A 25,170-nucleotide genomic window follows, 5' to 3' on the forward strand; every position below is an offset into this window, starting at 1 on the left:
ATTACTTAGTTTCTCAAATAATCAGTCTCCGCGAGTATACGTGCTGAGGGAAACAGAAGTTGTCCAACAGTATGTAACACGTATTGCTGCTTTTCATATTATTTCCTAGCAATTATTGGTATTTTTTTCTTTCAAGTTAAGCATTCAAAACGACAGAAATGAATACTCAAAATACAGACACATCCCAATAAAGCTTAGCTTAAATGGGAGAACTTCATAAAACTAGAACATCAAAATAATTAACTAAACAAGAAAAACTTTTTTAACTTAAATAAATAATAACAGTTTTTAATAAAATCCCTGTGCGTCTACTGTTTATTTGATATATCTGAGTGGACTTACTATGCGTTGCAGACAGCTACTTCTTTAAATCATCAATTAATGTTTTCCCAACGGACACTTGAAGTAATAATATATTAACTATTCCTTCACAGATGATTAATAATGACTTACAGTAAAATAACATAATAGTTTGAGTAAAAGCACACGTGTCACTACAAAGAGAGAAATACGTAAATCATAAACATGTGAGGGAAATATAAATATTTTGCGGATCTCTAGGTTCGACTTTCTATTATATCTAGTCATATTTAATTAAACAGAACTAGACAGGAACTATTTTTAAACATCCTCGAGTTCGCTTCTCGGAAACCTCCGATAACGATGTCCCATCAGAACGTGCGCAGTCGGCCCCTCCAACCCCCGATTACTTAGCCGACACGATTCACTCTAAACAGCGGCATTGCCTAAAATTAAATATGCGCAATGAAACAACAGCATTTTGGAATGGAAAATCTTACCAAGAGCCTTTACGACATCAGCGCCTAGCATTGAATTGACTACGCCTATATCTGCTTTGCTATCCGTCAGTAGCACAGAAACATGCCCGTACCGGGATGAAGACAAGCTGATGGATAAAGTAAATGAGAATAAAACTCCAAACATTGAAAGTTATATATTGTACTACTTCAGGTCTGTTTCCATAAGCAGCTGCATTATGTTACAGCCATGTTGCAACTTATTCAAAGATTGTGTTTTTTGATGTTCGTTTTAATGTAACAAACACACAATGATAGGTCAAATGACAACTTGTCCAGCTTTTTTTATTGTGGTTGAAGTCCCATGGCGCCTCTTCGTGTAACACGGGCAGACACACTGGTAGAACCACAGAGCCCCCGTAAGCCAGCTGTATGATTTCGTCACATTATTTTTTTTACCCTGAATGAGGTTTCTTACCCACAGCGTCGATATATATATACGGTAAATAAGTAGCATTTATAGAGAGAACTTTTTAAAATATATTCTGAGATAAGTCATTTCATTAACAATTCCGTTAACAAACATATGAGAGAGAGGTTTGGGACGTTTCCAACTAAAATGACTTTCGAAATTAGAAAGGTTAACATAGTCCTTACTTTATTCATACTGTTTGTCGGTTAGATGTGGTAAACTGAAATAAAACACAGTACAATGCCACGTAAAGTATAATACACTTAACAAAGTGACACAAGGATAATTTGGGAGATTAAAAAGGTAAAATGATAACCGAGTAAGACCATTACAATAGCAGTCTTTAGGTGCCGTCCCTCGTCCGAAAAATATATCCCCGTTTTATTTCGGGGCCCTTTACACAAAAGTTCAGAAGCTTTTATTTTAAGTTCCCTCCAAAGTATGTGTTTTAAAAACACATTTGAGCCGCGCCATGGGAAAACCAACATAGTGGGTATGCGACCAGCATCCGCGCAGTCTGGTCAGGATCCATGCTGTTCGCTAATAGTTTCTCCAATTCCAATAGGCTTTAAAAGCGAATAGCATGGAGCCTGACCAGACTGCGCGGATGCGCAGGCTGGTCTGGATCCATGCTGGTCGCATACCCACTATGTTGGTTTTCTCATGGCACGGCTCATTTATTTCATAGCATATAACTTGTATCCTTTTCAGAAGATGTTGTTAACTCATTTCAGGACAATTGTTTTACTCAGACTAAGAATAGCCACATAGTTAAATTAAATGTAATTGAAATGATGTTTGTAAAACATCTTACTTTGTCCTAAGTAGGCTTCGTGGAATGGTCCATGGTCCTTTGGGATAACTTTGTCTATTTATCTGTGCAAAAGTATTCCGCTTAAACCGGCACTAAGGCATGAGAGGTTTTGTACATTTCATTACCTCTCGCGGAAAGATATTTTGCTTGGTTGCTCCCAGAGGATTTTCTTACTAAAAACACAGTCCACTCGCACCATGACCGCGTAGGACCAGAAAAAATAACCGCACGGAATCTATCTGTAATCTATAAAAAGCAAAATTCCCCATCTTCTGATTAATTATATTGGCTTTTCTACCCTGGTGAGTTACTACTGATTCAGAAGTGATTACAAACAAATCATTCTCCCATACTAGAATATGTATCTGTTAACAAGAAAGTATTTGTTGTTTTTTTTCGTCCTCGTGTTTTGAGCTGCTGTTTGGGGATGCTGCGCTATTGGAAGTTACTTTCTCTCCTTGATATTCTTCTATGCTTTTGTTTATTCATAACAGGAAATGAATTGCGCAACACCCTTCAGGTATTTATAACTTCTTCTTTCAATGAGCTAATTGATTAATGACCCCTAAATACCGCTTTATTACAGGAAATTGTTTCCTTCAAGGAAGTCAAAATTATTGTCTCAGATGTTAAAAATGTGACAAATGAATTACACAGAGGAAATGAAATTTTATCACATGGCGTGATAAGAGTTATTGTTCTTGGGGCTTTCGCTTCCTCCTTTTGTCGTTTTGTGTTAAGTTACCATCAGTGTTTGTTCTTTAAATACGTATGATAGAGTTACGGTTCTAAAGCATTTCGCTTACTAATATCTAGATAATATTACTACTATCATTGTAACATTACATTCTCTCCAACAAAGTTTAAGATACTCGTATTGTCATTAGTGTTCAAAGAATCGAAACAATACTAAAAGAGATAAAACATGTTTTTCAATGACTCTAGATCAATATTTTACAGGAGGCAACTCTTTCTTCCAAAATGTCCACTCCTTGAAAGTTATCAATAAACATATTCACATTGTATGACTCATTAAGTTTCGCTTTTTCCAAGTTACTATACGATGATACTGTGCAATAACTAATGGTTTATCAGATTGTGTGTGTACCATATTTAACACTGAGAAATGTTTTATCTGTTCCAATAATTACCTACATAAAACATTGCGATTCTGTCTCATACAAGTATGGTAATGACCGGAAAGATAGGAAAATCAATCGTTTCAATCTCAATACCGTTATGTTGTTTTGCACTTAAAACAATAGACAAGAGGAAACATTTATCATTGTTCAGGGCGTCATTGGACAAGACCAGTACAAAATAATTGATATATTATTCCAAGAGTTTTATATAAATTTTACGGTTATTTAAACTATGATTTGCTTTATTTTTTCACTATGTGGAAACCTAAAATAATATATTTTCAGTAAATAAAAGTTATCACCCCCCCCCCCCCACCCCCACCACCACACACACACACACACACACTCACACCCTCCCCAGGGTTGTAAAAGCAGAAAGACGCTACATAATATATGTTTTCTTCAACCGGCTAAAGAAAAGAGTGGGTATGTACTACCACGGGTCAACGTTATTTTCTTAGGACATTATCCGGATATATGATGTTGAAAATAGCTTCAGAAATTGAATTGATATTGTTAGCGTGATAAACCATACGTAAAAATGAAATACTTTGTCAAAATACCTCTGTGCAAAACACAGCATGTTGTAATTCGGTAGTTTAGTTTTTACATAATGTCAAGCGATGGATTATTTTCTTACCGAAAGAAATTTCTTTATGCAAATTCTCTTCATATTTCTTCATTTTTATACGAAATTTAGGAATAGATAGAATAATGATCGAGGGACAAAAGAGTCATGCGTCGTCTTAGTTAGGCATGCACCTACTCATACTTAAAGATAAAAAGATAAATCATCGACCATCCTCAATTAGCATATTGCATGACTGAGAACAGAACAAAGTATTTTCTACAAGTGTTTGTATATTCCGGATGTACTTATACAACAAACCTAAATAAGACACACGAGTACATACCTCTTACACTCTTATCATATCTGAAAGATGGCGTAACATAAATTTAGAAGCCAGTGAAGGTTTTCTGAGAAATATTATCTCATTTATTTTTACTTCTACATGTAAGTAATTCCTTCCTTTTAGTTGTTTTATCAAAATGTATCTTTGTTGAATAAATGTATTTACTGATTATTCAATGATTGCAATATTATTGTACATGTACATTAAAAAACCTGAAATGAACTGTATAAACAACGTACTTCAGTGACACGTAATATATGTTTTTACATGCCCCATTATTTCGAATTAATTTTATATGAATATCCTCTAAGATAACGATAGCCGTGCGAATCGTGCATATAGAACGCGCATTTTATTTGAGGTACATGTAGCTCGGGTATTTGAGCCCTGTATGCAAAAACTAAACACGTGAACAGGGAAAGTTTGATTCTATAAAGAAGCCATGTTACTGGAGCATTTTAAAAAAGCCTGAATATAATAATTTTATCAAGCATAAAATCAAAGGTACTTTTAATCAAAAAAAGTTTCCTTATATTGCACTATAGCATGCTTTCATTTGTAGATGGCTACCTTTTAGTGTATGATTCTAAACCAATTCAAGAGGCATAAAATTATTCCCCTATTCGACTAGTTACTTGTTACAAAGTTAAGATACACGCACTTTCACACTGGATAACCGGCTATCTTGACGCCAGCTGGAAATGTAACCCAGCTGTAAATCGGTAGGTTAAGTTTTTCATTTATTTCTATTAAAACGAAGCCAATTCTTGCAAATCAACTTGACAGTTTTGTCAAGGAATGACCATGGCTTACATTTACAATTTCTGGGCCGAAAACGATCGTTATGTTTTGAGATATTCGCTGACAAAATCTTCAGTTTGAAAAATCGAGCAAAAATCCGAAGTTTTGCGCAGATTGTTTTGTTTATGAACAACCTGTCAAAACATTTATCATCTGGTTTAACAGATGTGTCCTTTCGGAACACCTGTGTAAAGTATCCGGGTTCTACGTTATTCCTGAAAAATTATATTAGCTGTTAAATAGGCATGGTCGGAAAAAAAAGACTGTCGAAAACGGCCGCTAGTGCTGTCGTTGAACTCGGATGTTAACATTTGTAGACTATCCATTAACTCCGATGATTTAGAATACATTTGTATGTAAAAAGTATTACTGGCAGTGATTTGACGGAAACGTAATTATTTTCAAAAATGGCACTTTCATTTCAAGAGGCTTTGGGGCTATATTCCTTCACACCCGGGCTGAATTTTAACCTAGTTCACGCGTCCTTGCCATTTTTCCGCCATGCGAAACCATATATATACTTTTTTTGCAGTTACACCGAAGCAATATAGTGCATATTGCCATTTTGCCAGCTTTTGATGGTAGAGGTGCCTCCGGGCTATTACAGAAATAGAGAAAAGTGGAAACTTCACAGGTCGCTCAACACGACAAAAACGAAACTGTTGCAGGCTCGGTTTGATTGAGCCTGTTCATGGTAGTGGAAATGCATGTTACCGTCCACGCCCTCTAGCCCCGGGTTGAGCAGAACTCAACATTTACACATGCTAAAGGTACAAAAAGCAATTTAAAAACATCCGCAGATGTATTCAAACGGCGGAGAACATGGAACCTTCAATGATACACGAGTTGAGGCGTGTAATTCCGTGAAGAGCGGCGTTTGGTCTCCAGATAAAATAATGGGTTTGCCCCAAACGAGAAAACAATGGGCAGAACTAAACAAACTGGAATATAGGAAGGGGATCTGAGGTTATGGAGCCTGCGTATCACAGGAACTGTCAAAAGACAAAATTAAAAAGCAGGTACCATATCCAAGGGGTGATTATACAATACTCAAGACTATGAAAGCGGGAGTATTGGAACCACCCAGGCCGAAATGGTCATGTTGAGAAACTAAACAGTACCAATAACACAACAAAAAAGTCGTGCTGAACGATCTGAGAAGATCGAAATATAACAGCCCTGATTGAATGTACGGGGAAACTTTTTACGGCCGCCACACGGCACAAAAACCTTGGGTTTTGCAAGTGCAAATGATTGCCTCTGGTCGTCAGTCCTTTGAATTTCGTCTGAAGAATTCAGTATCTTTAATGAATCTAAAACTGCAAGTTGTTGATGTATAGAGGCAAACAATTGAAAACGACTGTTTCAAATCTAAATAAGCAGAACTTCGCAAAATCTCATATGACTGTTAATCAGTTGTTTCTTAACATCGCAGCCACATGTAGCTTAAATCAAAATATAACAACGTAGATCGGAACTCTTCCTTACTTGTTTACGATCTTTCACACTCAGCTATCAAATAAAACCGCATGAAAATAAAAGTTCTACTATACGACACAATATATTTGAAATTTTGTCTATGCATGTAGGAATTGCCAGTCTGGCACAAAATACTTATTTATAGTTCTGTGTTAAAGTTTTTTTTATTATATTAACACTGGAGGTGGTCATTACTAATACTTGTATCATCGGTAACACATGTGTGAAGTTTAAAAACCAATACTTAAAAAACAGTCCATGCATGTAGAATCAGAGCCCGGACAAGACACTGTGGGCGGACGGACGGACGAACGAAAGTAACAAAGCAACTTTTAAACCCTAAACCAAAAGGACATTGATAATGAAATCAACAAGAATTACTCGACATGGCAATAAGGACTTTAGTATATACAAACATACAAACTGTTTACTGACTGCACGTATACACATTTTACACAAATGAAAGACGAAAGAAATCGCAAAACACAGACGAACTAAACAGATACAAAATATACATAAAGAAGAGACACTACGAGGCATATAACATGTCTACAAGACAGTTTTTTTTTACTTTTATACAGCTGTGTTCTCGATAGCCGACAGCTGACTTCAACGACTGCCTATTTCAAATACAGCGGCCGTTTTCGACAGTCATTTTTTCTCGACCATGCCTATTTAACGGCTAATATACTTTTTCAGGAATAACGTAGAACCCGGAAACTTCACACAGGTGTTCCGAAAGGACACATCTGTTAAACCAGATGATAAATGTTTTCACAGTTGTTCATAAACAAAACAATCTGCGCAAAACTTCGAATTTTTGCTCGATTTTTCAAACTGAAGATTTTGTCAGCGAATATCTCAAAACATAACGATCGTTTTCGGCCCAGAAATTGTAAATGTAAGACATGGTCATTGCTTGACAAAACTGTCAAGTTGATTTGCTAGAATTATTTTCGTTATAATAGAATTAAATGAAAAACTTTACCAACCGATTTACAGCTGGGTTACATTTCCAGCTGGGTTACATTTCCAGCGGGCGTCAGGATAGCCGGTTATCCAGTGTGACTTTGTCTAGTTTAGAAGGTCGTTTTGGATTGGATACAAATGACCGTAATATTTGGACAGTTTCCACATATTCTGTAAACGAATAAAAAAGACAAAGGTATTTGAAGGGTCAGTGAAATTTAGTTTAACCCATAATGCTCATTATCATATAGTTATCGACTGGTAGAAATCATGCTGTGCCAATGATTTAATTGTTTGGAAACTAGTTGCACAAACAGAAGCAAAGACAACGTCTTTGAAGTTCGATTTTATCATCAGTTAAAAAGTATCAAAAGGTCTTGGTATTGTCATTTATATAAAGAAAAGTATTCTGAGATAAGGTTTAGTTCCGGGACATTGAGTGAATGAAAAAGAACATTCAATTAACACCACACATTGTCTTTGCAGTTACTGATAACAGGATTTTATATAGACAGAACAAGCTGTTAGTTAAATAAACATCAAAGAAGTAGAGGTATCAAAGTGTCATTTTTCGGCTTTATGATACAACTAACTTATATTTACATGTTTTACAAACATAGCATTTAGTGTACATTTAGTAAATAAGTCTATAAGTGACGAAATTTTATTTATATTCAATAATGAAGAAGTATTTCTAATAATTGCAGTATATATCTCCTATTCTACAACAGTTAAACTGACAAAGCACTTCTGAAAACCATCACTTCTAACATGCTCTTTGTCAGAAGGACAAAAGAAGTAAATATCTCCCATTCTACAACAGTCATACTGACAATGCACTTCTGAAAACCATCACTTCTAACATGCTCTTTGTCAGAAGGACAAAAGAAGTAAATATCTCCCATTCTACAACAGTCATACTGACAAAGCACTTCTGAAAACCATCACTTCTAACAAGCTCTTTGTCAGAAGGACAAAAGAAGTAAATATCTCCCATTCTACAACAGTCATACTGACAATGCACTCCTGAAAACCATCACTTCTAACAAGCTCTTTGTCAGGACAAAGAAGTAAAACAACCAATAGACAACAGTTTGACGCCGGGACCAGTAGGACAGCATTGTGTTGTCAAGTTGACGCATGGCCCCGTCTATTTCTACTCAGAAGGTCAGCACTATATTTATGAGCATGTTAGAATGAACATAAACAATGCATTCGTGTTCTATATGGCCTCATATTCCACTCTTCGTAGTTCAGATTTTGGATAAAGCCTCCCACCAATGCCAGTTAATATAACCTAAAGTTAATATGAGCCGTACCATGGGAAAACCAACATAGTGGCTTTGTGACCAGCATGGATCCAGACCAGCCTGCGCATCCGCGCAGTCTGGTCAGGATCCATGCTGTTCGCTAACAGTTTCTCCTATTCCAATAGGCTTTAAAAGCGAACAGCATGGAACCTGATCAGACTGCGCGGATGCGCAGGCTGGTCTGGATCCATGCTGGTCGCAAACCCACTATGTTGGTTTTCTCATGGCGCGGCTCATATCATATCTGCATAAGAAGTAACAGAAAAGCTGATCTAAACTTTAGACACGATGCGGTTAATATGGCTTGATGATTACATTGCAAAGCAGACAATTTAATTTCATAACATTTAATAATTGATAACAATTAGCACGCACGCAGCTAGTTTACGAGAATATTCAAAGGTAATAATAAAGTATTTTTTATGATACTGATATTTAAAAAAAAAATAATAAAATTTTCAAATGAGTATTTACAAAAACAGAACCTACTTGTCTGTGAACAAAATCCGTTCCGACTTCAACTGAATGAAACACTTTCGTTGTCGTCTACGGATCGCGAGGTCGTGAGTTCGATTCTCGGGTGGGTCGTATGTTCTCCGTGGCAATTTAATAAAATACATTATGTCTGAAATCATTCGTCCTCCACCTCTGGTTCATGTGTGGAAGTTGGCAGTTACTTGCGGAGAACAGGTTTGAACTGGTGCAGAATCTAGGAACACTAGTTAGGTTAACTGCCCGCCGTTACGTAACTGAAATACTGTTGAAAAACGGTGCTAAATCCAAAACAAACAAACGAAAACCGTGAAGTCTGAAAACACGACAACCCTGAGTTATATTTTGCTTTCATTTCATGTCAAGATAGTATTAAATGCAATATTCTGTGCGGAATTTAAATGACAAATATATTAATAAGTAAATGATGCCACATCAAGTTACATTTGCTGCAACGTCTACCTTTAAATGTGCTAGAGTTTGATTATTTTTTTCAAAATTAAAAATATATCGAGTTGTTAAACCTGCTTGTGCATTTTATGAACAATTAAATAAGACATCCCATCTAATCAAACATGGTATGGAAATATGGAAAATAAATTATTCTGCCTTTAAGTCCAAACATAACAAAAGTACTACAAAATGAACATCGTCCAGCCGATTGAAATGACAGAGTTAAGTAAAACAACAGCGCTATGATGGGTAAAAACCAAGGCTGGCTTTATATTTTACTATTATAATTAAGCAGTACGTCCGAAAACAATTACAGAATGTGACGAGAAACTGAACATTCTAACTGATGCAGAGGATACAAATTGCAATGTTATAAATGTATATTGAAAAAAGAAATCCTGCCTTGGAGCAACAGTCACGCAGTTCATTATAAATACTTCTTACTCAAACGGCCAGCTCCATTATGAGCATACAATAAAATCATTCTATCACGCTGCACATTTATCAGAATTCATTTCTGCTTGTACGAAAATATGAAATATTTATTTCAGACTTACATCAAAATTAATACTACTTGCTCATTTTCACTATCAGAACATCAGTCTTTATATGCACAGTAGCGACCTTAAAAAGTATTCCGTATTTGGGCACAGTGTTATTTTTTGTCCTTTGGGATCATGGATTCAATTCTATGTTACTGTGCAATACCATTACGTTTAAGCCAGAGCTGCATTAGTGCAGTTTTTCGTTGATACTCAATAGTAGCATGACATATAAACACAAGGTAACCGTTTATCTCTTTAATTCCCCACGTGTAATCCCGTTATGAATAAATGGTTATCCCGTTACGAATAAACGGCCAAGAAAGCACATGTGTTTACTTCAATACACTCGATGACACGCTTCTCTGAATGACATAATCTGACCTATTTTAAACCTTGTAATGATGCTTGAATATCTATAAATAGTTTCCTCAATCAGAACAATGTCAATGTGTTGCCCTCATATTTGCGTGACTATATGTAATGTTTTTTGTGAAATCTTGGATTTATCTCATGTTTTTGTATGTACAAACTGAGAATTTATTGAATAAACTTGAAACTTGAAACTTGAGGTGCGTTGGTAACTGAGTTGCCCTATCATTTGGAAAATCAATTTACCAATTCCAGATTGACCGGCTTACGAGGGATTGACATTTAACACCTTAATGGTTTTGGATTGATTAAAGCTGCTCTGTTATTCACGGTTACCGAACATGTCAAAATGTACAATGACGAAATAATAGTGAGATTTTTTTCATCACAACGGTCGGAGACTGGTTTTCTATCCACAACATTCTATATCAACTACATTTAAATTATACTTTACGTATCATAAATGTGATAAAAAAGATGAATTTTGAATATTTTAGCGACTAAAATTTCATAAAGTGTTATGCAACCCGTCCATTGTACTGTTTAAACCGTACGATATTCATCTATTTTAAACAGTCGACAATTTGGGAATGTTGTACATCTAGAGAGGTAAGTATCAAAACATATTAAGAAACAAGAGCTGTCTCCATAGGATGACACATGCCCCCGATGGCACTTTGAATGAATAGTTATGGCCGCTGTAAGAGTTTAGGACCTTTGACCTACGGAGCTGGGTCTTGCGCGCGAGACGTCGTCTTACTGTGTCACACATTCATGCGTAGTTATTTTAAAATCCATGCATGAATGACAATGATATGGACCGGACACGCCCATCAATGCACTATCATGAAAAATGACCTTTAATGTCTAAATGTGACCTTGACCTTTGAGCTACGGACCTGGGTCTTGCGTGCGACACGTCGTCTTACTGTGGTACACATTCATGCCAAGTTATTTGAAAATCCATCCATCGATGACAAAGATATGGACCGGAAACACCCATCAATGCACTATCCTTTAACGTCTAAGTGTGACCTTGACCTTTGAGCTACGGACCTGGGTCTTGCGCGCGACACGTCGTCTTACTGTGGTACACATTCACGCCAAGTTATTTGAAAATCCATCCATCGATGACAAAGATATGGACCGGACACGCCCTTCAATGCACTATCCTTTAATGTCTAAGTGTGACCTTGACCTTTGAGCTACGGACCTTGGTCTTGCACGCGACACGTCGTCTTACTGTGGTACACATTCATGCCAAGTTATTTGAAAATCCATCCATCGATGACAAAGATATGGACCTGACACGAAAATTGCGGACAGACTGACAGACCGACAGACGTACAGATTGTTCAAAAACTATATGCCTCCCTTCGGGGGCATAAAAAAGAGAAGAAAACAGCATGTAGACTATTTAGTGCTTATGCTGACAGTATATATAATTATAATTCATTCTTTATATGTACACATGCAAATCAAACATTTTGATGGTGCAAAACAAAGTGATGATAAATAATTATGAATACAATTTTGCATTCCCTTGTATATTCGTCCTTATTCAACTTTCCCCTTCGGATTCCTCACCCCCCCCCCCCCCCCCCCACACACACAACCCCCTCCCCACCCCCACCACCTCCCCCACCCCCGACCCCATTTCGCCCCTTGTCGTTTCCTTCCCCTACATCAATATTTAGCAAAATTCAATATGTACCTCTTGTGTTTTTGGTGCTCTGTGCTTCCGAGAAATCTACCCTTACCTATTATCTTTTGGTTTCGCAATAAACTCCTGTTGTCTAACATGTGTCAGTCGCTTTTGTACTAAAATAAACAGTTAACACAACATGAATTGCCTTACTATACACATTATTTAGAAATAATGCAATCGAACTTTTTCTGAAGGTTTTCTGTAGTAATTTTGCCTATACATCATTATATGCAGACAGGAAAAGTCATTTATGAAAAAAAAAACATGAAATGCTTCTCAATTTTTGATACTACTGTATAGCATTCATTGCGAGTATTATTATGGTATTCAAAGCTTTATCTAAACCTCTGCACTTCTGAGTTGAGTAGAAACTTTATTTTTACAACACAGCTGTTTTGACTTGATCAGAAGCTTTATGAATACCATTGTGCTTTTGACTTTATTGGAAACTTTATCTAAACCTCTGGACTTCTGCTTTATTTTTACAACTGTACTTTTGACTTTTAAATTATTAGAAGCTTTATCTTAACCTCTGCAATTCTTAGTTCAGTACAAACTTTTTAAGAACCGAGTACTTCGTTTCTAAATTTTGTACATGTCTACGTTTCATAGTTTAGTAGAAATTTTATCGGTACAAATTGTTATCATATTCGTAAAAGGTTGTATACAAACAGGACAGAAAGAAGGCATTAACAGTAAACAGTTTTGCGAATACGCATTCTGATTTGCTCACAACAAAAACAAATTAAGAACGTGATGGATAAATACTCTTTTGCATACTAGTTCTTCTATCACTATTGATATGAATTTCTTTTATTATACATATAATTGTAATGTTTACTCATGTGCATGTAGATCTAGTTATTTATTATAGTTATATCTGTTCATTAGCCAAAGACATGTTATGTCGATATTGCTAATTAAGTTTGTTGTTGTTGTACTATTTCACTGAGTTCCCAAAATTAGAAAATCAAAAGATCCAACAAAGTATAACATAATTTAGATTCTAAACATAATTAAGAATATTTTATATATAACGTTAGCATGGTTAGAGCATCTGTAATTGATTTCCATTTAATATATAATTATCATAACGGTTTGGAAAACGATTCCTGAGTGTCAACTGTTTCTGATATAATAATCATAACCGGACTTGTTTATGTGGAATTTATGAAGAATCTTAATTAGTGCTGATATTCAGATAGGATTTAAATTGAATTTCTTTTCCCAAATGACACTTAACGAAAAGATCAAAGAAATGTACCTCCACGCATTCTGCAACATATGAATAATAAAAGTAGCAAGTGTAGGCACATTTCTCATGAAAACGGCAAAGATGCATCAATTATTAACAAGACAAATAAATACAATCTATAAACTAAAATGATATTAGCACATCTAAAACTTTGGTTTTGTTTTCTTAATTTATTGTTGTAAGTTTTTGTGTTTTTTTTGTTTGTTTGTTAAAGTAAGAATAAAATAAATACACAGTAAGTTCATAAAGCGAGAACATAAACTCACGATTTTTTAAATCTGAAATATGATGCCATATCTCGCTACATTATGACACGGCAATCATACAAAATTACGTGACAGGTACTCCACAAGCTAGTTATATTCATGTTACAAGTCCTAATCAATTGTTAAATCCGCTTCCGAATTTCATTAACAGCCTTACGTAAGAAGAACATTTAAACATTATTCGATCTTTTCGTTCCTCCCCAAAATCTATAAGTACAATTTTTATACCAAAACTCTGACAAGTAAGCTACATTTGTTGTTCAGACTTAAGTATTTAAAATAAACTAGTTTCAAATTAAATAATGTACCGAAGGTCCATCCTGTAAGTTTTTATTATGTGTCTAATCCTACTGTACCGTAGCTGTGTACTGAAACCTTCGGGTAAGAGAAAGAAGCAGAAGATCTTACCTATATTTTCTGCATATTATATCACTATCCCATACCACTACCTAGGTTTTTATATATCAATCTTATGAGCAACCTTTGACAACTACATAATTTGAACGGGTTATATATTCTCCATCCAATAGATAATCTTCTCAGATGTCACATTAATTATGTTAAACCACTGTCCAATATTACTGGCTGCACTATTAGAATCACTTTGAATAATATTTTATGATTAAACATATGAATAGGTTCTAGACGCGTCTGAAAATGAAAATTTCAGATATATAAGCTTCCTTCGTCCCGGAATTTCAATCTTCTAATTAATTCTAATGGCGTTAGTGTATACAAAAAATCATTATGTCATGCTACAAATGTCTGAGCTTCTCGAAGTACTTTATTATTACGACGAAAATAGGGAGTATTTGTTTGTTTGTTTGTTTGTTTCAGTGCAAGAGATAGTGACAGATTATACCGACTGAATTTCCGTGAGTGTTAAAACGTCTAGATTATCAAAACTGAACTAGTGCAATAAATAAAGTTAATTAATATAACTGCTCTTTAATAGAAGAAACAATTCAATCAGGGACATCAAGGTTTTAAAATATAACAAATGAAGTTTATTAATGGCATAATTTTATATTACAATCTATAGCAAAATTATCGTTCGTAAGATGCATTTGTTATTGCGTGTTTCTAAAATCTAGAGTTCGTGGACGGTAGCTTGCAGTTCCACTACCGTCCATGAACATGAGCCACAACATTTTTATTTAGGTCAATTTTGGAGACCTGTGGTTTTTCTGTTTCTTTGATACTGACATGCACATTTCATATTCTGTGCGCGACGTTATTTGCCAGTAATTGTATGTGCGTGGTTGCATTAACATGTTCATTGTTGGAGATACTTTCGATTTTACTCAGACTATAAGTCTACAACATTTGTATATTCAAAATAATAGTAGATAAACTAAAACAGATAAAAGACTATGAGAATTGTATAACATATATCCATCCGCTCTCGCACGGAAAATACTGTACTATTTGACTCTTGCGATATCTCCGATTTCAAAACGTGCATATTTCTCGATTCGAAATTTGCACCTTTCAATAATGCATTAAATTGTTATTACATTGCCCTTTCTGTTCATTTATGTAGTATGAGTTCGTTGTTTTATTCTTATTTTGTTGTTGTTGTTTTTGGACGAATTAAATGCACCATTCCAAAGCAACCATACTGTGAGAACACTTGTGAAAATCATAACACAGTTTCGTAACAATAACAGATGATATATATTTAAAAATACAAAGAACAGCTAGAACAGTGGATCGAAAGTCTCTGTGTGGGTGATTAAATTACTTGCCAACGCAGACAAGCTAATCACATGACATAAAATATTCATTGCTGACTTATTTAATATCAAAGCTAGTTAACGGGATTATTCAAAGTGTTGCGCGAGACAATGATTATTTCAAAAATAAAGCATTGAATTTTGTAATAATAACTAGGCATGTGCCTATGGACATGAATGCACACGCTATGTTTTGTTATGGAACGGACGTGTGACTCTTGTAATGGTACTTTGACAATAGATCATGTATACTGATGTTCCAGATTGAAAAAAGGAGACCGTATATATTTATTTAACCACTAAATGATTAAATGAGCCGTGCCATGAGAAAACCAACATAGTGGGTTTGCGACCAGCATGGATCCAGACCAGCCTGCGCATCCGCGCAGTCTGGTCAGGCTCCATGCTGTCGCTTTTAAAGCCTATTGGAATTGGAGAAACTGTTAGCGAACAGCATGGAGCCTGACCAGACTGCGCGGATGCGCAGGCTGGTCTGGATCCATGCTGGTCGCAAACCCACTATGTTGGTTTTCTCATGGCACGGCTCAAATATAACATTGATTGTCTTGTTATGTAGACTGTTTGTACTAAGTTATTTAAATACCTCCCTTTGCATAAAGAAATATACAGAGCAGAGAAGAAATGGCCCAAAATCGTTGTCCTATTAGTGTTAAATATCAATCCATATGTACAAAAGTACAACAGTTATAGATTTCAGAGAAAATTAACATTGACCTCTTTGAATATGACCTTTGAGAAGGAGGGTCAAGATCCTTATCTCAACACATCATCTAGTAATAGTAACGAAAATTATAGAATGAACACGAAATATCATGCATCTTTACTTCTAAATGTGGCATTGACTTTTGACTTAGGTTATGGATCTTTAATGTGGCACTTCATCTTGATATGGTGAATATTTGTACTATTATATTTGAAAATCCATGCATCATAAAAATGTAAGTGAGCAGACAAGAAAAAAATAACTGAAATAGTTGACCTGTTAGTGTGAACTTGACATTTGAGCTAGGGGTTTGGACTTTGCAAACAACACGTAATCTTGTTCTGGTGGTTATTTGTGCCAAGTTATTTTAAAACACATGCATTCATGAAAAGTTAAAAAGTAAACAAAAATACCTTAAATATTTGACCTTCTAATGTGATCTTGACCTTTAAGGTACGGCACTAGATGTTACATTCGACTCATTATCTTGTTATGACGTATTTTCAAATTCCAACAATGCACAACAAAATTATCAGCCGCACAATATTTCTTTGCACAAACGGATATGGGTAACACTTTTGCAACACCATCTCGCCTACCCCAATTTTTAATTGTTGGGACATTAAAATGGGACCGTCCCTTCATAAAAATCCAACATGACTAGCACTTAAAAACTAATGGTGATACCGAAAAGATTAACACACCATATTTCAAAAATGATTTTGACTGCAAAGCCTTTGTGTGTGTACCAAAGCAAAGTATTTGTGATCAACATCGAATATTTTGTATGAAACAAAGAGCTGATGAATTACTTTAGCAAACATAAATAATATGTAAAATTCCAGTAAAACAGTTAATATTCGCATCGTTTATTTTCAACTAAAACAATAAAATGTTACGGTAGGTTGTCCAGAAGCAAAGAGCACGCAAAACACTGTCAGAGAGCCATGCGTTGCAAACACGAAACAAGTATTAAACTATAAAGTTTGAATATTGTCGAGCGACTTTGGCACATTGTAGTGGTCGACAAGTTATGGCATACTGTGGGGGTCAATAAGTATTGGTAGATTATTTATCGCATTGTTTCTGACGATAAGGTTCGAAACATAAGGTTCGACACATTGTGTTTGTCGATAAGGATTGGCACATTGTATTTGTCGATAAGGTTTGGCACATTGTAGTAGTCGATTATGTTTGGCAAATGTAATTTATACACAAGGTTTACAAGTTTATTGTTTATTTTCTAAATTCCATGCATAACGTTGCAATGAAGTATTTGACAAAATGCCGAAAACTGCACGCGTAAAATGCAGCAGAGTTTATTATTCATATATTATATAGTTACGGATTCGTAGAAGTTATTTAAACAACGGTAGAAAATACATGATATTATATTGTGGATAATTTGAAATTAAGGTACATTTTGCAATAACAACAACATCAAACACAACAACAACTACACAAACCTTTTCAGCAATTCCAACAAAATTTCTACAGTGCAGTATATCTGTGATTGAAAATGTATTTGGAGGGTTTTTAGTGTCCCATAAAAGGACAACAAAAAATTAATAATCTTATCATATAGGTATAAGGTATTCCTTATTTTAACTTGACAAATCTTGAATATCTGTTGTTCTGAATGTTCATGTATTTTCTCTTTGTAATTTTTTCTATTTCAATGCGTTTACCTTGAAATACATTCTGAGATGGTATGTAAAGGACACGCTATGCTACATCTCTGCATAACAGCCAATAAGGTAGATGACAATTTATGACATTCTGCCTTTTTTTTTGAGATTACGCACTCTCATTTATGACACAATCAAACATTCTTTGGACGTACATACAGCTCAACACGCACATACCTTTCCATAAAAATGCTGCAATTACATACGGCGAATACGTAATTTTTCTGTCTGTCATTCAGGTCGTGCGTCGCTTTGGGTGCGTGTAGAGTGTTCATTACTTCCATAGAATCTACATATATCCTTAATTATGAAAAGCAAACATTAAAAATGAGTCTAAAAGTGGCCTAAAGAATTGTTTATGTGACAGCGTACTCAATTCCAATGCTACGATTCACATACACCCTTGCAAACTATCATCTTTATCATTACATTTTCTGTATATGAGCCGTGCCATGAGAAAACCAACATAGTGGGTGTGCGACCAGCATGGATCCAGACCAGCCTGCGCATCCGCGCAGTCTGGTCAGGCTCCATGCTGTTCGCTTTTAAAGCCTATTGGAATTGGAGAAACTGTTAGCGAACAGCATGGATCCTGACCAGACTGCGCGGATGCGCAGGCTGGTCTGGATCCATGCTGGTCGCAAACCCACTATGTTGGTTTTCTCATGGCACGGCTCATATCATGTTCAACAATGAACAAAAGATTTATTTTTTCCAATATCCCCTTGAACAAAACATCTTATCCCCTTGAATAAAACATTGTAATTTTATTTGATACAATAAAGTGAGAGAAATTGCCGGAAACAGGTTAATTGCTTGAATACATAATAGTGTCGTTATGGTGCATTGCACTTAAATAATAAACATGAGTAAACAATAAATAGAACTAAGGTTATTATCTGACACGTTCATTGTTCATCAGGCATGTTGAACTACTCGAGCCAATGAACCAGAATAGTAACAGTATCACTTTGGTGCAAAAACAAAGATTCAATGTTATTTGTCATTACATAAGTGCTTAAAATAAATTAGTGCAAGTACATCACACGAAAATGTATTTATTTAGAAATTGTATAATGATTTGAAACCACGTATTTTCGTAAAAGTAACGTAATGCAAGTTATGAATCTTGTTTGCGTGTAGAATAGCATAAAACACAATGCGACCTCTAGTGAATCAATTAAGGACCTGTAGCGCAACTAATGGTTTTGCCAGAATTCAAACCGTAAAGAAGCACAAAAGCATATTTCTAGACTGATTCTTAGTATCTTTATGAAAATGAATACTAGACATATAAGCCTTCTACATACTCATTATTATTTAGTATAATCTACCAAATGGATAAAAATATGTGCCTTTCAAAGTGTGTTTTCTGATATTTAGATATTTTGTCTAATGTAAGAGATGCTCCGTTCTACAGCAGACAAACTGACAAAACTCTAACAGAAATCATTATTCTGCTCTTAACAAATACTTGAATTAACAAATTAAATGTTTATAACACATAGCGGAACAGATCGACGCTGCAGACGGTTGATTTATTACATGCCACGTCAAACATTTATTGCTGAAAATAATAATTAATACAAAATCTCGTTAAAGGGTTTATTCAAATATGATAAAGTGTTGTTCGAGAGATTAATGTTTCAGAGTAAAGTTTCTTTCTGCGCAAAAACGTAATAAAACATACTCGTAAAAGTAAACAACATTTGTTGCTCACACGTAAGTATTTAAATATACTTTACATATAAAATATCAATGTTATAAGTTTTATTGTGTGTATGATTATACCGTACCATAGCTGTGTACTCAAATCTTAACGTAAATGAAAGTAAAATGTAACAGCGCCTTTGATTCTTTTTCTTACAAATATGTCACTGTTTTGTTTTATAGTGTTGAAAGTACAAGTTTATCACTATGATGTCTAAAGTAACGCATTTGGTATTCAGGTTTTATATAATCAAGAGGGCCAAGATAATCCTAAGTCGCTCACCTGAGTAACACACCATAACAGTGTAAATATGTTTGACCTAGTGATTTCATGGAGACATATATTCTGACCAATTTTCATTAAGATTGGACCAAAATTGTAGCCTCTAGAGCGTAAACAAGCTTTTCCTTTGATTTTGATCCCAGATGACCCAATTTCGTACTTGATCTAGGTTTCATCAAGAAAATCATTCTGGTCAAAGTTCACAAATATCCACCCAAAAATGCAGCACCTATTGCACACACAGAGTTTTCTTTGATTTGATCGGGTGACCTACTTTTGGACCCATATTCAAACTTGAACTAAACTTCATAAAGACAAACATTCTAATGCCATGAGCCAATTCTCATGAGTTTCAAACGTAAAATGTGGTCTCACATGACCCAGATTCGAACTTGACCTAGATGTTATCAAGATAAATATTCTGATTATTTCTCATGCGTTTCAAACTTAAACTGTGGACTCTAGAGTGTAAATAAGATTGTCCTTTGACCCACAGAACCCAGTTTCAAACTTTACCTAGAGATAACCAAGACAATCTTTCTGACCAAGTTTCATAAAGATTGGGTCACAAGTGTGGTCTCGAGAATGTTCACAAAGCAACTGTTGACGGACGACGCCCGCAGACGGACGCCGGACAATGTCCGGTCACGAGCACTTCGTGCTCAGTTGAGCTAAACACTTATCATCTCCCTCTGCCATCTATGTAATTATAACGAAAATTCGATGGGTTCTATTCTCTATCCGAGAAATAATCTCCTAAAATGTCATATTTAATTATGATGAAACACTGTCCAATGTTACTGCCTACACAACCATATCCTTAGGATGGTATAATTTGATTAAACAATGGAAACGGTTGCAGACGTGCCTGAAGATAAAAATCTTACATATAAATTTTCTATGTCGGAACTAGAATCTTCCAATTAATTCTAGCGGCGTTTTATTTTTGCGGATTGCTGCTTATTATATACAATGTGACCATTATGCCATGAGATCATTATGTCATGCTGCATATTTTATGTCTGCAATTTGTGGAACACTTTATTATTACGACGGAAATAGAGATTATTTGTTTGTTTCAGTGGAAGATAGTATTAGCTTATACCGACTGAATCTTCATTATTATAAAATCTGACTATCAAGAATGAATAAGAGTTACAAGAATTTAATAGTACCCTAACAAAACCGCTTTATTAAAAGAAACGAATGCATCGGGGATATTATGTTATTGTCTTAGATATTCTAATACATGACAAATTAAGTATCACAATCTACTGCAAAATTATCGCTCGTAAGGTGTATTTGTTATTGCCAGTATTCTAATTCATATTTCTAAATTTCTAAACGGCATGGACGTTAACTCGCCTTTCCACCACCGTGACGTTATTTATCAGTAATTTCATGCGTGTGGTTGCATTAAAATGTTCATTACTAGAGAAACTTTCGACATGGACAAACTTTATATCATATTTATATTCAAAATAAGAACAAATAACACTATAAGAATTGTAGGGCATATTTGTGAACGTCTTTGCACGAAATAATACTGCACGTTCGAACAGTTGCAAAATATATCTGATTTCAAGGCATGTGTATATTTCTCGCTTAGAGTTAGTACCTTTCAAATTTGCATAATATGGTCATTAAATTTCTCTTTCTGTTCATTTATGTAGTGTGTATTCGTTGTTTATGCGAACGAATAAAATGCATCGTTCAAAAGCAAGCATACTGACACAACATTTTTAAAACTCATAACATACTTTTATAACAATGACCCATATTTAATTTAATATTTAAATTCAAAGAATTGCTAGTACAGCGGATTGAAGCTATCTGCCTTGGTGATTAAATTTCCTGCCAACGCAGACACGCTGATATAAGATATATACTGCTGACTCACTATAAAAGCTAGAAAAAGAGATTAATCGAAGATAGTAAAAGTAATAATGACAAAACTAAAGCATTGAATTACGCATTAATAACTAGAAATGTGTCCACGAATGCCCCCGTTCTCTGTTGTTAGGACACAATTACCCTTGTGAGTAATGCCACTTTGACAATGGATCATGAACACTGAAGGTACGGACTGGAAAAGTAACATGACCGTATGTATTAATTTTAACCTTAAATAATTTAATACAACACCGTCTTGTTATGTAGAAATTGTGTATTTGAATATCTTTCTTTACATATAAATATTTTATACCAGAGAAGAAAAACGACACAAAGTGCTGGTCTTGACCTTTTATAGTAAAGGGTGTAAGTCTTACACTGGACACATTGTAATATAATGGTAAATGTATGTTTGTCTGTAGGTTTATTTCAATATCAATCAATAACTGAGTACAAAATACAGAACTGATAGTCTGCACAAGAACAAACAGGCCCTTGACCAATTTGGCATTGACTTATCATGTAGATTCTAGATCCATAGTACAAAAGATCAAATGGTTATAATGCAAGCGGCATTTTACCTTGATATGTTGAATATTTGTACCATAATATTTAAATATCTATTCATGCATAAAAGTATTTAAGAGCAGAAAAGAAAAATTATCTTTGATATTGACTTTTGCGCTAGGGAAATGGATTTTGCAAGGGAAAAGTCATCTTGTTGTGGTGATTATTTGTGCCAAGTTAGTGCAATTACCATACATTCACACAAGGTTGGGAAGTGGAAAAATCCATTAATGCGAATAAAAAGTTATCAGCTGCACAAAAGTTTTGTGCAAATATGAAATTTTGTGCTCACACGGACCACACACGGACATAGGTAACACTAATTGCCACCCCAACTCCCCCACTCCTATATTTTAAATGCTGGGATATGAAAACGGGACCGTCCTGTCATGAAAATCCAATCTGACTCACACTTAAAACTTTTATTTGATTCAACAGCGTAATCGCGTCAAGTTTCACGTGAACTTGAAACACATGTAAAAAGGAAGAAAACACAAAGCACTTTGATATCTGCAATTTAAATTAGTTGCTGTTCAATTCATATTACAGGCACAGAAACACATTAACTTGGATTATTAACAAAACTATTCGTTCGGCCTATAACAATTATAAAATCCAATTTGATGTGGATCCTAATGTTATTTTTATTGACTGTTTTCTTATTAATAAAAATATATATAAATATATATAAACAGTATCCAGATGTTGTTAAATTGATATCAGTGTTCACAGCTAAATTATTTTACTTCAAAGAAACAAACTTCTGATGTTTAAAATGTTAATTGACGAATGTCGGCGATAGTAATCTAATTTAAGATAAGAAGTTGGAGAGGTGGGCCAGCAAAAAGTGTCTCTGCATATAAACGATTTATTATTGGTACAAAAAAATTAATCTTGATCCTGAAGAAAGTTTCCATTAGAAATCAATTTTGTACGTAGCCGCTGTGTACAGTCACGTTTGTTAATTGCTAAGATTTATAAAATGACATGTAAAACTTGGTAGTCAAGTAAGTATACGTAACGCACCGCTTTAGATATTCAGCGTAAACAGTTATGAACGGTAAACGAGACCTTGAGATTTGACCAAATGACTTTAAATTTATGTTAATAACAGCTGGCCTTCCCAAGGACAATTTGCTTGCCAATCTTAGGATCTTATATAAAAGGGTTCTCAAGATAATAATAATATTATTATTTTTTAACTAGCTTTTTATAGCGCCCTTAGCAAACGCAGCCACACAGGGGTCGAAATTCATCCTCTACTTGTACAGACACAGAGCGATCTGACCAGAGGGATAGAGGAGATAAAGTCCCCAGAACAGATAGAGAGAAATCCTTATTAGAAACAGACCTGTCCGGCTAACTTAGCCTAGCTCTTTCCGATAAGTCTATTTCTTTAACGTGTCCGGTATATAGCACCGATACTCGCGTAGCCGCTTTTCCTGGGAAGAACTAGTACAGGCCAGTTAGGTGGGAGATACTCGAGAGCATCTCAAACTTTCCAGGGCTTGGACCGGGATTTGAAACGCAAGCCTCTGGATTGACAGTCAAGCGTGTAACCACTAGACCACCGGCCCGCCCATATTGACCGGATGCCGATCAGCCAATCAGACCGATGAAAGCGCGTATGACTGTGTTACGTGAACAAGTGAAGGAACAGAAATTTCATATTCATGTTAAATCGAGTACCGCCTCGGTAGCCTAGTGGAAGAGCGTCCGCTTTGAGTGCGGGAAGTCGTGGGTTCGATCCCCGGCCCCGTCATACCAAAGACGTAAAAAGTGGTACTAGTAGCTTCCTCGCTTAGCGCTCAGCATTGAAACGGTAGTGCTCGGACTGGTCAGCCTGGCGTCAGTATAATGTGACTGTGTGGGGTATCATGTCATGTGTCTACGGCGTGATATTCCAGTGAGGCAGCACTATAAAGTTAGGCATTGTGCTCACTGCTACAAGTAGACACCGTCGTTTTTATGACTGAAAACAAATGTTGAAAAAGACAAATGATACCAAATATTTGGTCTCTTGGTCGGACATTTTTCTTTAAGCCTGCCTCTGGACTTTGAGGACGACATGTCGTCGTGTCACAGTGGATGTTTTCGCCAAGTTATTTAAAGATCCAAACATGCACAACATAGTTAGGGCCGATACCATAATGTGCACACTTTAAAATCATACACAACGACTCGTACTTGAACGCACGTCCACAAAGGGTAAACCTATAATAATTATGCCCCATAATTTGTATGGCGTTGCGAATAAAACGTCTGGGTAGATGTACTTACTGCTGGCATTAAGATACTAAGAGTTGTGTACGTGACCGCGTGCTTGTTTTTGTTGCTATTGCTACGATTCACAAAAACAATGCACTATATCATACAAACCATTATATTTGTCTTTGTATCATTTTCAACACTGATCAGCATATTTATTTATTCCGATATCCTATTACATAAATCATCGAGATTTTATCTGATTCAAGTCTGAGAAATTTCCAGAAACGGCCTAATTACTTGAAGTAAGTGAAATATGTTGCATATCACCTAAACGGATAAACAGGAGTAAACAATTAATAGTGTTAAGATCACTATTGGACACGGGCTTTGATTATTACATATTATTTTCTGAAGGAATATTGAATAAGACTAGACAATGAACCAGAAGAGTTTCTTAACACTTGGGGAACAGTATAATATGCCAAAGCAAAGTTTAAACCAAGATTCAATGTAATTTGCCACTCAATGACAGCTTAAAATAAACTATTTCGAGTACTATAATGGAACTTCTATTGAATTATTCAATGTTACCTTCGTTGTATTTGCAACTG

Source organism: Mercenaria mercenaria, chromosome 16 (genome assembly GCF_021730395.1).
Source record: "Mercenaria mercenaria strain notata chromosome 16, MADL_Memer_1, whole genome shotgun sequence".
Lineage (NCBI taxonomy): Eukaryota > Metazoa > Mollusca > Bivalvia > Venerida > Veneridae > Mercenaria > Mercenaria mercenaria.